The sequence below is a fragment of the Podarcis vaucheri genome (assembly GCF_965113315.1).
Source record: "Podarcis vaucheri genome assembly, chromosome: 1".
NCBI classification, from domain to species: Eukaryota; Metazoa; Chordata; class Lepidosauria; order Squamata; family Lacertidae; genus Podarcis; species Podarcis vaucheri.
The window spans coordinates 67,598,118-67,612,082 of NC_138759.1; the positions used below are offsets into that span (position 1 = coordinate 67,598,118).

The window sequence follows — 13,965 nt, forward strand, 5'->3', positions numbered from 1 at the left end:
CACATTTCCCTTTACTTTTTAGGAGGGAAAAAGTGAGTCTTATAGAGCAAAAAATACGGTAGATTGTACTAACCATAGTTTAGTGGAAAATAGCCCTGTGGTAGAGCACATGTGGAAAGCCCCCAGGCTCAAATTTCCAAACCTTCAGGTCAATGGATGTCAGATGACGTAATAGGGCTAAGAAAGACCTCTGGCAGAAACTCTCAAGAGTGTCAGACAATCTTATTTCACAATACTATGCTGGCGGACCCAGTAGCGTAGGGGGGGCAGTGGAGTGGTTTCCCCAAAAAACTTTAATTTCCTTAAAAAAAAAGGCCCCAGCTTCATATGTTCAGTCACACATAGGATTGGTTTCAATGCTGCAATTCTAAATGAGTTCACTGGAATATCTCTCCAAGTGAACTCAGTGAGACTTGCATATGAAAAAAGCACATGTAAGAAGGCCAAATTCCTTATCCCCAACCCACCCCTGCTTGTGCCAAGTTTAGAGGCTGGCATTCAACCAAGTTTTACTCAGAGTAGACCCAATGAAATTAATGAACATGACTAAATTAATCTCAATATGTGTAGTCTGAGAAAAGCTTACCTGAATGCTATCTAAAGCTTGAATCACAACATTATTTTTTCCTTGGCCAAAAGGAACTGACTTTGCAAAATGCAATGTGTGTTGCAATTATGTATTTAAGCAAAAATGCATATGTATAATAGTGACATTTGTTCCTTGTAGTTGTGAATTGAGCAACTGGGAGTGAAAGAAAAGAAATAAAGGACTAACAGCACAATCTTATGCATGCCTCTTCAATAGCAAAAGTCATTACAGTACTTCCATTTAGTCACGCATAAACTGTATTGTAAGGATTTGAGCCTAAGACCACACCAATGGCGGACTTGGGGATCTGAAATTTCAGAGCACAGTCCTGTGCAGCAGCACCGAGGCTCCACACAGTGTGACTGAACCCATTGCACTCCCCTAAATCCATGGGAAAACATGTCACCCCCTGGATGTTGTTGTATTACAGCTCCCATAATCCTTGGCCACTGGCGAAGCTGGCTGGGGCTGATGGGAATCCAACAGCATCTGAACACCACAGGTTTTCCATTTCTACCCTACTGAACATCATGGGACTTTATTTAAAGGACATATTTAAAGTAACGCGCTAAATGACTGAATCTATCAAACAATAGTACGTACTTCCAAGTTAACATGAGCAGAATTGTGATACATGTATATGTTTCTAGGAGTGATCCCACTAACCACGTCTAAGGATTATGCCATAGGTTGTACACACCAAGCAGAAATAATCCTGCAAGTGTACCTTTCAAATTTTCATCATTCAACCCAGTGCTGCCTGTTCTCTACGGCTTGAAATGTATAAACAGGTGGGCTTCACAGAGCTAGGGAAAAAGGAGAAAGGCAGGAGAGAACAAATGTGGGGTGCCTTTTACAATGAGCAGTTTGCTTACACGTGAGAAGAATCTCCCACCTGTTCCATAAGGATCCAGTTGCCATATCAAATTGCTAGATGGAAATGCTTAGATTCACGGCTTCGGTAGTATAAAAAAAAAATAGAATGCAAAACAAGGAGAAGCAACCTGTTAGACCAGGTGCCTTGTGGTCTTGTTACAGAATGTTCTGGGAAGCGGGGAGAAGCTTATCTCTTCATTTCCACATATTAATTGCTGTTTCAACTCTTCCCATCTTTACTGTGATGCTTTCTACACCAGTGATTAGCACTTCAGAAAGGGTTTAAAGTGGGAAATGATGGTTATCCATCTGCACTAATTTCCCCTTTGTAGTTAGCTATTAATTTATTTACTTTTATAATTATGCCTCCCATCAGGTCAGAGCCACTTGCTTCAGTACACCGCTCTTTTAAGTCTTCCTTACCATGCCTTACTAAGACTCTTGTGACATTCTTAATTGAGTGACACATCCCTGCTGGATATGTTAGAACTGTGTATTTGGGTTGTGCTAATGAACTAAGTAGGTTATAATAGTTCTCTGATCAAACCAGGCCTTTTGCATAGTGATGCACAGTACTCTCTAATGGTCTTGGCGAGTAGCTCACTAAAATGAATGGGGCCTCTTGCTAAGAACTATTCACTTTGCACCAGATTCTGAACAATTTAGCAGGCTTTTCTTATTTATTCCAATGTTTACATTCACAAACAACTCTTACTGGATCCTTAATGCTTATTTGCCACCGATATTTATTAGTGCAATTCAATCCGCTGTAACAAGTCCAGGAAACAAGCTGTATATCCAACTGTTCCACGTGGCCTTTCTTTCCTAAATTGTATTTTAACAGTAGATTATTCCACTCTGATGAAAGATCTGACTAGGATCATTCATTCCTGAATGTTAACACTATTAGAAAATATTAGAACAAGGTCACACAATAGACACCACAGTGGCATGGGAATTTTTGCACCCACTTTGCTGAAGGCAACATAATAATGGCATTAATTGATAGGAAAGGCTTTGCCCTGTTATAATCCTTTTCCTTCCCTCCTGAGAAGCTCTAAGCACAGAACAGTTCATAGAAAAATAAAACAACTGTAGAATTGGAAAGGGACCCCATGGGCCCAATTCTGTGGTGAAGGCATTGGAATCACAGCTCAGTCTGTAGAGCATGAGACTCTTAATTTCAGGGTCATGGATTCGGGCCCCACATTGGACAAAATATTCCTGCAATGCAGGGGGTTGGACTAGATGACCCTTGCAGTCCCGTCCAGCTTTACAATTCTGTGACTCAACCTCTATTTATAAACCTCCACTGAAGGAGAATTCCACCATCTTCCGGGGGAATCTGTTCCGCTGCCCAACAGCTCTTACTGTTAAAAGGTTTCCCCTAATGTTTAGTCTGAATCTCTTTTCTTGTAATTTGAATTCATTGGTTTGGGTCCCATGCTCTGGATCAACAGAAAACAAGCTCGCTCCCTCTTCCATGTGACAGCCCTTTAGATATTTGAAGATGGCTATCATATCACCTCTTAGTCTTCTCTACTCCAGGCTAAACATACCCAACTCCTTTGTGAGTGGGACACAGTGAAGGAGGTGACCTTGAAAGTATGAAGTGCTGAGTATTGTCCTAGCACAACGAGGTGGGGGTGGTGATTTGGTGGTGATTTGTAAACCCTAAAAAAAAACTTTGTAGGAATGAAAATAATGATAACAAACTAAGCATGGGGAGGTGTGGGGATATATATACCAACTCAGGCAAATATATGTTGGTTGTTTGCCTACCTGAAAATAAACTTGTAATACCAGTTTTTAAAAAGTTAATTCTGGGAGTATGAATTTTCTTGTAAGCCAAGCCCAGTAAATGTTGGTCTGAAACTGCATGCTCTTTCCAGAATTCTTGTTTTGAAAACAAAGAAGCATAAATGGTTTGCAGTGGGTTGTTGTTTTCATTTCTAATGGATAAAAAAACACACCTTAGGAGCTATTTTCTGACTTAGTGGATATTTACCGAGCTTCCTGCCAGCCTATAAATGTGCGCACATGAACATGGTTACTCATTAGCTTTCTTTAGAAAATGAGGGGTAATAATCACTTGGCAAACTAGTTACAGTTTGCTATGTTTTAAATGAGCAGGAATAACAAAGGAATTGTTAAGGGATTTTCTTAGTCATCTTGAGAGCTTTTTTTCCCCAGAAAGGTCTAATACTATATGAATTTTTAAAGTATTACTTTATTTACCACAAACTTATGTAAATCTCCCATTGGGCAAGAACCTGGATGGATCAAGCCCTGTTAAGAGAAGGAGTGTTGGTGGTAGGAAGTGGTTTATGGGCATAAAAGCAGGGTGATGAAATATCCCAGTGTTTGGCCTCTGTGCTGCACAACAACAGGGAAGCTTTAGATACCACAGCTTGGACCTAAAGAAGGGCAACTTCCCTCCTTTCAGTAGCAGCTTCCTGGACTCCCAAAGATCCATGTCCTGGGACCACAGTGTGTGCGCACAGAAGCATGCAACTTACTCACTGTATTACAATGCATGCATGCACACACAAACACTTTTCTCTGGATCCAAGTCAGATGTGACAGGATATTTCTCCGAAAAGTGCACTGTGACTGCCATTTAGATCATTCCAAACAGAATGATCAGAAAATTGTCCCCAGACCTGGCAGAATACCTTCTGAGAGTTCTTTGCTGCATATTTAAGATCACATCCCTCTTCTCTCATATAGAATTTTTAGAAGTAAATGTGGATTAGAGTCTGTTCTGCACTCATAATAACGCATTGAAAGGCTGGGTGTGGGGGCAGAATCAACTGCTGTATCACTTGTTAACTACCTGCAAGTCCACTTCATACATTAACAGTATTCTGGCACAAGACAAGTCCTGCATGCATGTGAACTGCTGTGTTTATACATGCATGTAGGATCATCATATATTACACTTTAGTCAGAGGAATTACAACATAGTAATGGGTTGTATTTTCAAGATTGGAAACCCTGGCTGAGAACAAGATATAGTAGGGAATTGACCCAGTGTGCAATATGTGATCTGGATTTATGCATTTCAAACTAGATAGATTGGAATCTTTGGTTTCTATGGCTCTATAGTTGTGGGTGTTTTGGCAGTTGGAGCAGCTAGCTTATTAGAGGCGCTCCATTAACTAGAGGCGCTAGTTAATAGTGTCTGTGGAAGCTCAGTGTAGTACAATGGTACCTCAGGTTAAGTACTTAATTCGTTCCGGAGGTCCATTCTTAACCTGAAACTGTTCTTAACCTGATGCACCACTTTAGCTAATGGGGCCTCCTGCTGCCGCTGTGCCGCTGCTGCACGATTTCTGTTCTCATCCTGAAGCAAAGTTCTTAACCCGAGGTACTATTTCTGGGTTAGCGGAGTCTGTAACCTGAAGCGTATGTAACCTGAAGCATATGTAACTTGAGGTACCACTGTACTGGAGCACTCACACATTCATACATCGTCCCATCAAAGGAACGTAAGAAAATCTAGTTTGCATGGAGATGAGCTAAAGTGGAGAGGTTCCAAATCAGGGATTTCTCTGAAAATCAGAGACCTCTGACAGCTTGTTTTGCTGAAAACAAGGTCTCAGGCGAGCTAATTCCTGGCACTATCTTTGCATGTTTTGCAATAGGTTAGTAATTTAGCTTCTCTGTCCTTCAGCCCTTCCTCTCTGAAGAGCATTCATGTGTAAAAAGCCTCTGTTGGGTAAAGGAAAAAAAAATCTTACCTCTTAGTCAGATAATTTAACTGGGATGGTGAAAAGCTGACTGAGAGGAAAGACCTGGTAGGGCAAAGTGAGGCATGGCACGTATCAAGCCTCTTAATATCACTGCTGAATTTGTCATCATTGCAACCTCTTCTTGTGAAAGGCTGCTCCTGGTGAGTTTTAGCAGGGCAATAAGCTGATGAAGGCGGGGCTGACCTGCCATGCCCAAGAAGAGCCTGCTGGATCCGTCCAATGTCCCATCTGGTCCAGCATCCTGTTATCACAGTGGCCAACCAGATGTCTATGGGAAACCTGTAAGAAGGACCTCAGGACAAGAGCTCTCTCCCTCCTCTGGTTTCCAGAAACTGTTATTCAAAAGCATTACTGCCTCCAGCTGTGGAGGCAGAACATAGCCATCATGGTTAGCAGCCATTGATATCCTTAAGAATTTGTCTTTAAAAGTTGTCCAAGTTGGTGGCCATCACTGCCTCCTATAGCTTAATTATGTGGAGGTAGGGATGGGTCTCTGAAAAGCGCAGCAATGCTTTTTAAAGTTTTGATCCAAACGGGGAGATGGCGGGAGACGTTAGGGCTCTGCTTCAGGCAGTCCCAGTGTGATTTGTCAGCAGGCACCACCCTCATTGTCCATTCACTGCCTGGTAAATACCTTGTTCATTTTGTTAAACTTTGTAGGATGCATACACACCATACAGATAAAGCACACCCACCCAAGAATCCTGGGAACTGTGGTTTGTTAAGAACACTGGAAATTTTAATTCAGTGAGGGATAAACTACAATTCCCAGAATCCTTGGGGAACACCTATGATATAAATGTATTATTATTATTAACTTTGTTTATTGCCCTTCATCTGATATGTACTATGTATGATATGTAAACAGTACAGCCATAAATGCAACTTAAATCTTGCAGTTTGTTTTATACTTTTATGACATTGTGGTTTTTTGTCTATTATTTGTATTTACATTTTAGTTGTGCTATTCCTCCTGTAAACTGCCCTTTGGGATGATATAGAAAAAAACACCATGTCTGTTTGGGCTTGCAGTAGGGAACACAGAGTAAGTGGTCAACATGGTGTTTAGCACAGAACCTAGAGTGGAAGATATTAGTAGCAATGGCTATGAGCAATGAAGACTCTGCCCTTGTTTATAGCACCCAGGTGCCTGAGACTAGCTCTAGTAAATACCTGGTAATTAACTTTTCTGTCTTATTCTTATATAAGAACAGCGCATACATTTAAACTGAACAAAGAACACATTCCAGCCTACTGTTTTACCTTTGCTTATGCTCCAAAAGGAACAAGAGGTATGATGAATTTGTATGTTTTAGTGTATCTGTTTATCAGTTCCAGGCATATTTTGTTGTAGGCCCATGTATGATATATTTATGTACCCCAATCTAGTTTGATTATGCACCAGTATCTAGTTATGCAGATGAAACGTGATTATGAGATTAAGAAATATATATAAATACAAATACCTGTCTTCAGAATGTAGGTGCATGTTTATATGGGATATTAACAAACATGGCCAAGTTATATTTAAGTCCCGCAACAATTGGTAGACAAATCCAAATCCTATCTGAGCATGGAGGAGTGGTGTAGCCACCACTGCACCTTTGGCACTATAGCTCATGCTGCCGGGGACCTGGGCAGAGGGAGATCTCTGACCCTTCACACACACACACACACACACACACACTACCAGTGCAACTGATGGGTTTGGACTGCACCCTGATTTTTTAAAAACACCAATGAATTCAAACATTTTCAAAGTTTAAGACTTGCCATGTTTCTATCAGCGAATGAATAACAACCAACCAACAGTTTTGTATAACTGCTGCTTACAAGGAAATTAATATATGATAATTTTAAATTTCTCGGTTTGGTGGGCTTCCCAGAGTAAGTGGGTCCTCATGTACTGCACAGCTTGTGTGCCACTGACATGACTGGGAACCTAACTTTCTAGCTTTCTTTTTGGTACCACTGAGTGGCCAATTCCTTCTTCTAAACTTCATCACGGACTACAAACCAGTCAACAAGGATACTCTCTAGCTGCAGAACTAGTGAACTTAATAGAACTTGAATAAATAAATATTTCCAGTGCAAATGGAAGCTTGAACAACTTTCAGCCCACAGTGTATAGAACTAGTTAAAATTGGGGCTATGCACACATCAGTGGCTTAGGATGCAGTGAGGTTGATTTTTCTCAGTGTTTCAGTTCATATTCTTACATTGCTGTACACAGTTGAGAGGGAGTGGGGATGTCTTCACCTGATTTGTTTCCGTGCTGATCTCCTGTTTGCTGAAGCTGCTATCTGCCCATGTGCCGTCCGCTTTCTTAAATGTACCCACCTCAGCTTACCTTTTTGAACAGGTTGGAAGTTGGTTTGAGGGGTAGCGCATCAATCAGCAGCAGTTTCTCAAGAAACTACAGGATAAATATGGATTGCTGCTCAAGTCAAGTGTACTCAGCTTCAAACACCAGCGGTGGGAACACACTGGAGCCAAAGTAAATGAAAATGGGCGTAGCCAAGGGGGGGATCACATGCCCCCTATCAAGTAAAACAATATAAGTACTTTTCTAATTGACCAATCAGGTCGGTTCTGCCTCCCATAACAAAAGTCCTTGTCCCCCTTAACCAAGTCCTGTACCCCCAACAAAATCCTGTCTACGCCCATGTATATGGCCCACAAGAACCATTTGCAAATGCAAAGTGGGGCCAGTGTAAGATTCAAGTTTATTGCACCTTGGGAATGAACAAATGTGCATGGTGCATGGCCAGAGTGCGCTTTTCAGGCTTTGTGGTGCAATTCTAGATACCCTTACACCAGTGGTTCCCAACAGAGGGGCAATTTGATTTTGAAGGGGGCAACTGAGAATGAGTTATTATGAGTTAATGGCTTCCTCCACGTGAAAAGGTGGGGGCATCAGTATTTTAGAAGTGCTTAGGGGGGGCATGGTGAAAAAAAAGGTTGGGAACCACTGCCTTAGATGGAAGTAAGCCCTACTGAGCTTGGTGGGGTTTTTCTTTCTTCTACCTAAAGGCGCCCAGCGAGTTAGTCAGGCTACAGGTGTCTGGCCAGAAGACGACGCCCGGTGATCTGCATGTAACGGCGCTTCCTCCCCATTTTTATTTCGTTGACCTGCTCCTCGGCGCTGTCGCTCGCCTACAGAGGTGCTGCTCTGCGAGAGGCCGCCGAGCAGCAGGGCCTCTGCCAAAGCAAGCGAAGGGCGCGCGCTCCTTTCCCAGAGAAAGAGGCGGGTTTAGAGGTCTGATTTCCAGCCAGGAGGCCGGCAGAAACCAGCCGGTGGCGCTGCAGCTGCGGAAGAGGGCGGCCCGCCTATTCTCGTCAGGAGGGCCCCGCAGGCTGGAAACGGAACAGAGACATGTCGGAGCGGGGCTGAGGCTTCCTCACAGCCTCAGGAGCAAAGGGGGCGGCAGCAGCAGCGGCGGCGGGACGACGACGGAGGCAGCTGCGCCCGCTGCCCCTAGGCCCCGCAACCGGAGCAGTAGCGGGGAGAGCCGCCGAAGTGGGCGGCGGCGGAGGAAGCGGCGGCTGCAGGAGTGGCGGCGGCGGAGGCAGCAGGCTGGATCCCTCCCCGGGAAGATGAGGCGGAGGCCCGGGGAGCTGAGCGGGCTGAGCTGGGGCGCGTTCCTCTCAGCCGCCAGGACAAGATGGCAGCGGCCGAGGAGGCGGCGGCAACAGCAGCAGCAGCCGCAGCCAGAGGCTGAGCCTGGCCTGGGAGGCGCCTCCTGGTAGTAGCGCTCTGGTCATGCCGAGGGCTGCTGCGGTGGCGGCGGCGGCGGCGGGGACTGTAGCGCTGCCGAATCTGTGAAGGTGAGAGGCTGGGAGGAGGCGAGCGAGTGACCGAGCGACCCTTCTTCCCCGCTGAGCGGGCAGAGCCAAGCTGAAACGCCCCTTCGTCCCCTCCCCTGCCCGCCACTATGTTTTGGGAGTTGTTGTGAACAAAAACCGAGGGGGCTGAACAAGGTAACCAAATAAAAAAAAAACATTTTAATTCCCCCCCCCCTTTTGGGTAAAAAGATCTCTCCACCTCCGAACTGGCAGTGGATCCCCGTCCCCCTACATACCCCTGGCTTCGACCTAAGGAGCTGGGGGCGCCCCGATCTTGGGCTGTAGGGCGAATCCTGTAGGATCGGTCCGGGAAAGTGAGGCAGGTCAGGTTTTCTCGCCGTCAGTTGACCCTTTTCCGGAACCAGGATTTGTTTGGGAGGCTTTACCACCCTCCTCCCCTCCAAAAAGGGGAAAAGGAAGGCAGGTTTTCTCGGAAGTAGATCCCTTTTGGGACTTCCGAAGAATTGTGCGTGGATGGCAAGTGCCAAGGGGACTGGCTGTACATCCCGAGTTTTATTTAAAGCTAGACGTTGAGTTAGGGCTATCTAGGAGCCTCTCTAGTTCCCTACCGGATCTGAGAGCTGGGATAGAAGAAATGGTACGAGAGTACCCGCGAGCATGTGCAGAGCTCTGTTTATATTGTACACCCGCACCCGGTCCCCGTGATTCTGGGACTAAGAGGACTGGTTGCAAGGTAAGGGCATGATTTCCAAAACAGGGCTGAGTCCTGGCGCACTTCTTTTTACAAGTCAACTGCTGCCTGACATGGGGGCTTAACCTTCGCACATCTTCTTGCTCCATCGGATGAAGCTGGTGACTCAGTAAAAAAAAAAAAAGGCTTTTAAGTGCTGAAGACGGAGCCACATTTTCTAAAACAGAAACAAAACCCACATTTCCTTTGTTGCCTTTTTTCCAGTATAAATTGACGAGGTCGAATTAGGAAGATAGTGAGGCTTGCTGCCACCAACAGCTCTGAGAGCCAACAGATTAGTACTGTACTGTATATAAATAGTTCAGCTCCATTTCGTAGTATCGCTCCCATTCTTGTTTTCTGTGGCGGTCTTTTCCTTTGGCAACCAGAATTTTCTCTTTTGTGTGTCTCCCACCCGTTTGCACTTTTGCTAGATAAGCCTGTTCGGGCCTCTGTAAAACTAACCTTTAGGATCTCTGGATATGAAAGAAGAAATGTGACACGACTGCTCCGCTTGCAACTTGCTAGGGCAGCAGGAAGGCGTGGTCGCAAGCTACTCTAGTTACAAGGGATTATTGCTTTCCTTTGGGACTCAGGGGTAATTTGCAACTGTAGTTTTGGTAAAGTAATGTCTATTTCCATGTCAGAGAGGGGAAACGCCAACTTAAAATGGTACGTGAAGTGAACATTTGATACTGGCAGTAATTCAGAGCTACAGGGGCTTAAAGTTGATGTAGAATTTAAAACTAATAATCACTTAGTCTTTGATTTCTTTTAAGTGAAATGCTGGTTTTTGTATTTTGTTTTCCCCCTTCATATTCTGATATAGTTTATTCACTGTAAAACGAAGTACTGCGAAATGATACTGTTTACTTTATCTAGCATTTTAGTTTGTCGTTTTTTGTTGCTTGGTGACAAGCTTAGATACTGATTTGAACAAGAACCGTGTGTAGTCAAGGTTTATTGATTTTTAGATTTTAAATAACTTGATTAAATAAACATTAAACTTTGATATCTGTTACAGGATTCCAGTGCTTTTAGTACAGCAGCTTTATACCCAAACACTTGTTTGGATAACTAACAACTTGTCACATTTTCAACAAGATTTAGGGGGCAATCCTAATCATGTCTACTCAGAAGTAAGTCCTGTTGAATTCAGTGGGACTTACTCCCAAGTAAGTGGGGCTAGGATTTCACTCCAATGTACTATGACATTTACATTATTTTTCTCATTCTATAAACATATTCATCTAAATTTATCTTTGGATAGAGATTTTGTGCATGTTTTGTAGGCTAAAAATGTTGAGTTCTCTTGGCCAGAGATATTGGTGTCTTATTCTCGTGTGCCTTGTGAAACCAGATACTTGGATATGCATGTAGCTAATTTTGTAAATGCACTTATTTTAAGCCATGACTATGCACTAAGTGCTATATAAAGTGTACTGTTAATCATTGGCTCTTTGTTTTGTGGTGTTCACATCTATTCCTTTTCTAAATTAACAAATCAAGAACAATGATTTTTGGCATTCCCTGTGTACTTTTCTTGATAGTTGTTGGATTCTTGTATGACACTAAATAGGCTATTGGAATCTTATTTTTGTGGAAATAAAATCTTGACATCTGTGTATAGCCCTTCTTAGAAAACTAATTAAAAAGTCATGATGCTCTTTTCTTCCTCATAGTAGGGCAGTTATGATGCTGAGTATAGTATTAACTGAAACTACTAAAGCTATAATAAGGTTCATTGTTTGTTTGAATTTTAGTTTCATACGCGTGACAAGGAGTAAAGATGTTCTGACATCTTTTAGAAGTTTGGTTTGTTGGAGACCTTTTGTAAATGCAGTGTCAACATCAGACTATTTCTTCTGTAGTGCTAAAGTGTCTAATATTAATAAGCGTGTCATTGCGCACACAGATTAAGAAGCACGTAACTAGGTCATGGCTCTAGTATAGAGTTTGTGAATGAGCCAAGCTCTCTTAAAAGGTAATGATTCCATGGAAAAAATATTACATTGGTCACACATAGCTGACCTACTCGAGCTTATTATTATTATGGGTAACTATACATGAACTATATAGCCTATAAATAAGAACTCTAGCCTATATTGTTTGACTTAGAAAAACAGTACAACCCTGTACCTGTCTACTCAGAAGTCAGTTCAGTGAGGCTTACTCCCACATAAGTGGGTATAGGCTTGCAACCTAATAATTATTTGTAATGTTTGGAAGCTTCTCAAATTCTAATCATATTTTTGTTGATGTAAGTATTAGTGGACGATCTTATCTTTTTATAGTTCAAAAAGTTTTTGTATGCGAACTAATGACATACATAAGGACGGTAATAATAATAACAATAATTTTATTATTTATACCCCGCCCATCTGGCTGGGTTTCCCCAGCCACTCTGGGCGGTTTACAACAGTAAGTGGTTGAAAAGTCAGAGGGTGGTATCTGATTAAGTTGTACTTCAGAGTGTGGGCACATTGAAATGCGTAGACTTAAGTATGATGTTGTCTGGGGTGGGGAGCCTCTGGCCTGGGAACTGAATGCTGTCCTCCAGCCCTTGCAAGCATCCCTAGGCTATATTCTTTTGTTGGGCCACACCCCCCATTGGCCCTGCTTCTTGCCATCCTCAAGTGCTTTTGCCTGTCTGTCTGAAATGTGATAATGCCTCTTGCTTGTGTAAATGGGAAGGTGAGGGTGTACATACAGAAATCTCTTATTTTGTGTAGCTAGAATGTGTAGCCCAATGTACAAAAGGAAGAGTTGTACCTGCTGCTTTGCATATTTTTGCCTCTGGGCTTCCCCATTACTGATATGCTTTCCCCAGAGACTGAAAAAGGTTCCCCACTGCTGACCAACCCCCTTTCAATAAGACTGACTTCTGAGCAAACATAGTTGAAGTTGGGCTGCTAAGTGGTTACTTTCCAGAATGCTTAGTCGATAGGAAATTCTGAAACAAATTTTACATTTAACTTGGCTGAATTTGATGAAGTGAAAGTCATACACAGGCATTTGCTTGGATTTGAGGGAGGCTGAGAAAAAAACAATTTCAGTTACTTGTCCTTGTCCTTTAAGACGTGGGTGGCGCTGTGGGTTAAATCACAGAGCCTAGGACTTGTCGATCAGAAGGTCGGCGGTTCGAATCCCCGTGACGGGGTGAGCTCCCATTGCTCGGTCCCTGCTCCTGCCAACCTAGCAGTTTGAAAGCACGTCAAAATGCAAGTAGATAAATAGGTACCGCTCTAGCGGAAGGTAAACGGCGTTTCTGTGTGCTGCTCTGGTTCACCAGAAGCGGCTTAGTTATGCTGGCCACATGACCCAGAAGCTGTACGCCAGCTCCCTCGGGCTATAGAGCGAGATGAACGCCGCAACCCCAGAGTCAGCCATGACTGGATCTAATGGTCAGGGGTCCCCTTTACCTTTAATGCTCTATAACTTTTCGTAATTCAGTGACAATCATTCATTTACTCTCCTCCCCCTCCCACAAACCATATGTCAAATACCTTAAGTAGGGGCCAGACAAACACCTCTGGACTAAACTAACATGTTGAGTGGCATCCTAGTTGTCAACCCAGAGGCAACGATGTGTAAAGAGATCAAGGTGATTTAAATTCCCAAGAAAAAAAGGTTGGTTTAAATAACTAATGTAAAACAAATGTTTAGTATTTTAATTTGTATTTCCTGAACAAGCCTACATATAGTAATATAGCAACCAATAAATTGTAACTACGGTAAATAGCTCCCTTAAACTTACTTTGAAGACTAATCCAAAACTCTGACCATGAAGTCCACATCCATTTTTGTGCTACAGGATCTGTTTGCTTAGATGGGGGGGGGGGAGGGGTTTGTTGTGATTTAAGGGTGTCTTTTTGGCACTTTTTTTTTTGCACATGTAAGAACACTAAGCAAGTTCCTATACTTGAATGCTAAGTGCCCAGAACGTTTCTTATTTATTTTATTTTATTTATAAACCTGTCCACCACATTGAGCCCAGGACAGATTGCAACTAAATGCAGACTTGAAACAAGCAGGCCAGCACCACGTAAAAATATCTTTGAAAGATTTCAAAGATTTCTTTGTGTTTTCTTTAACATCAGAGCAGGCTGGTGCAGGCTGCTTGGGGAGGAAGAATAGGTAGGAAAGGCTGCTTAAGCCTTTTTGCCTATTATAACTTTTTGCACTACTATTTGTGTTGCAGAAGTTAT

The 13,965-nt window shown here is 43.0% G+C and overlaps 1 protein-coding gene across 5 annotated transcripts in view; it reads left to right on the forward strand.

Moving 5' to 3' along the window:
• The first annotated feature begins 8,442 nt into the window (after positions 1-8,442).
• Positions 8,443-13,965, forward strand: part of HIPK3 (homeodomain interacting protein kinase 3) — a 64,044-nt gene continuing 58,521 nt past the window's right edge. The window contains exon 1 of one of the 5 annotated variants that reach the window (XM_082231544.1): positions 8,443-9,048. The gene's annotated coding sequence lies outside the window, so the exon portion shown is untranslated. The other 4 variants (XM_082231548.1, XM_082231546.1, XM_082231547.1 and 1 more) reach the window with 4 other exon arrangements.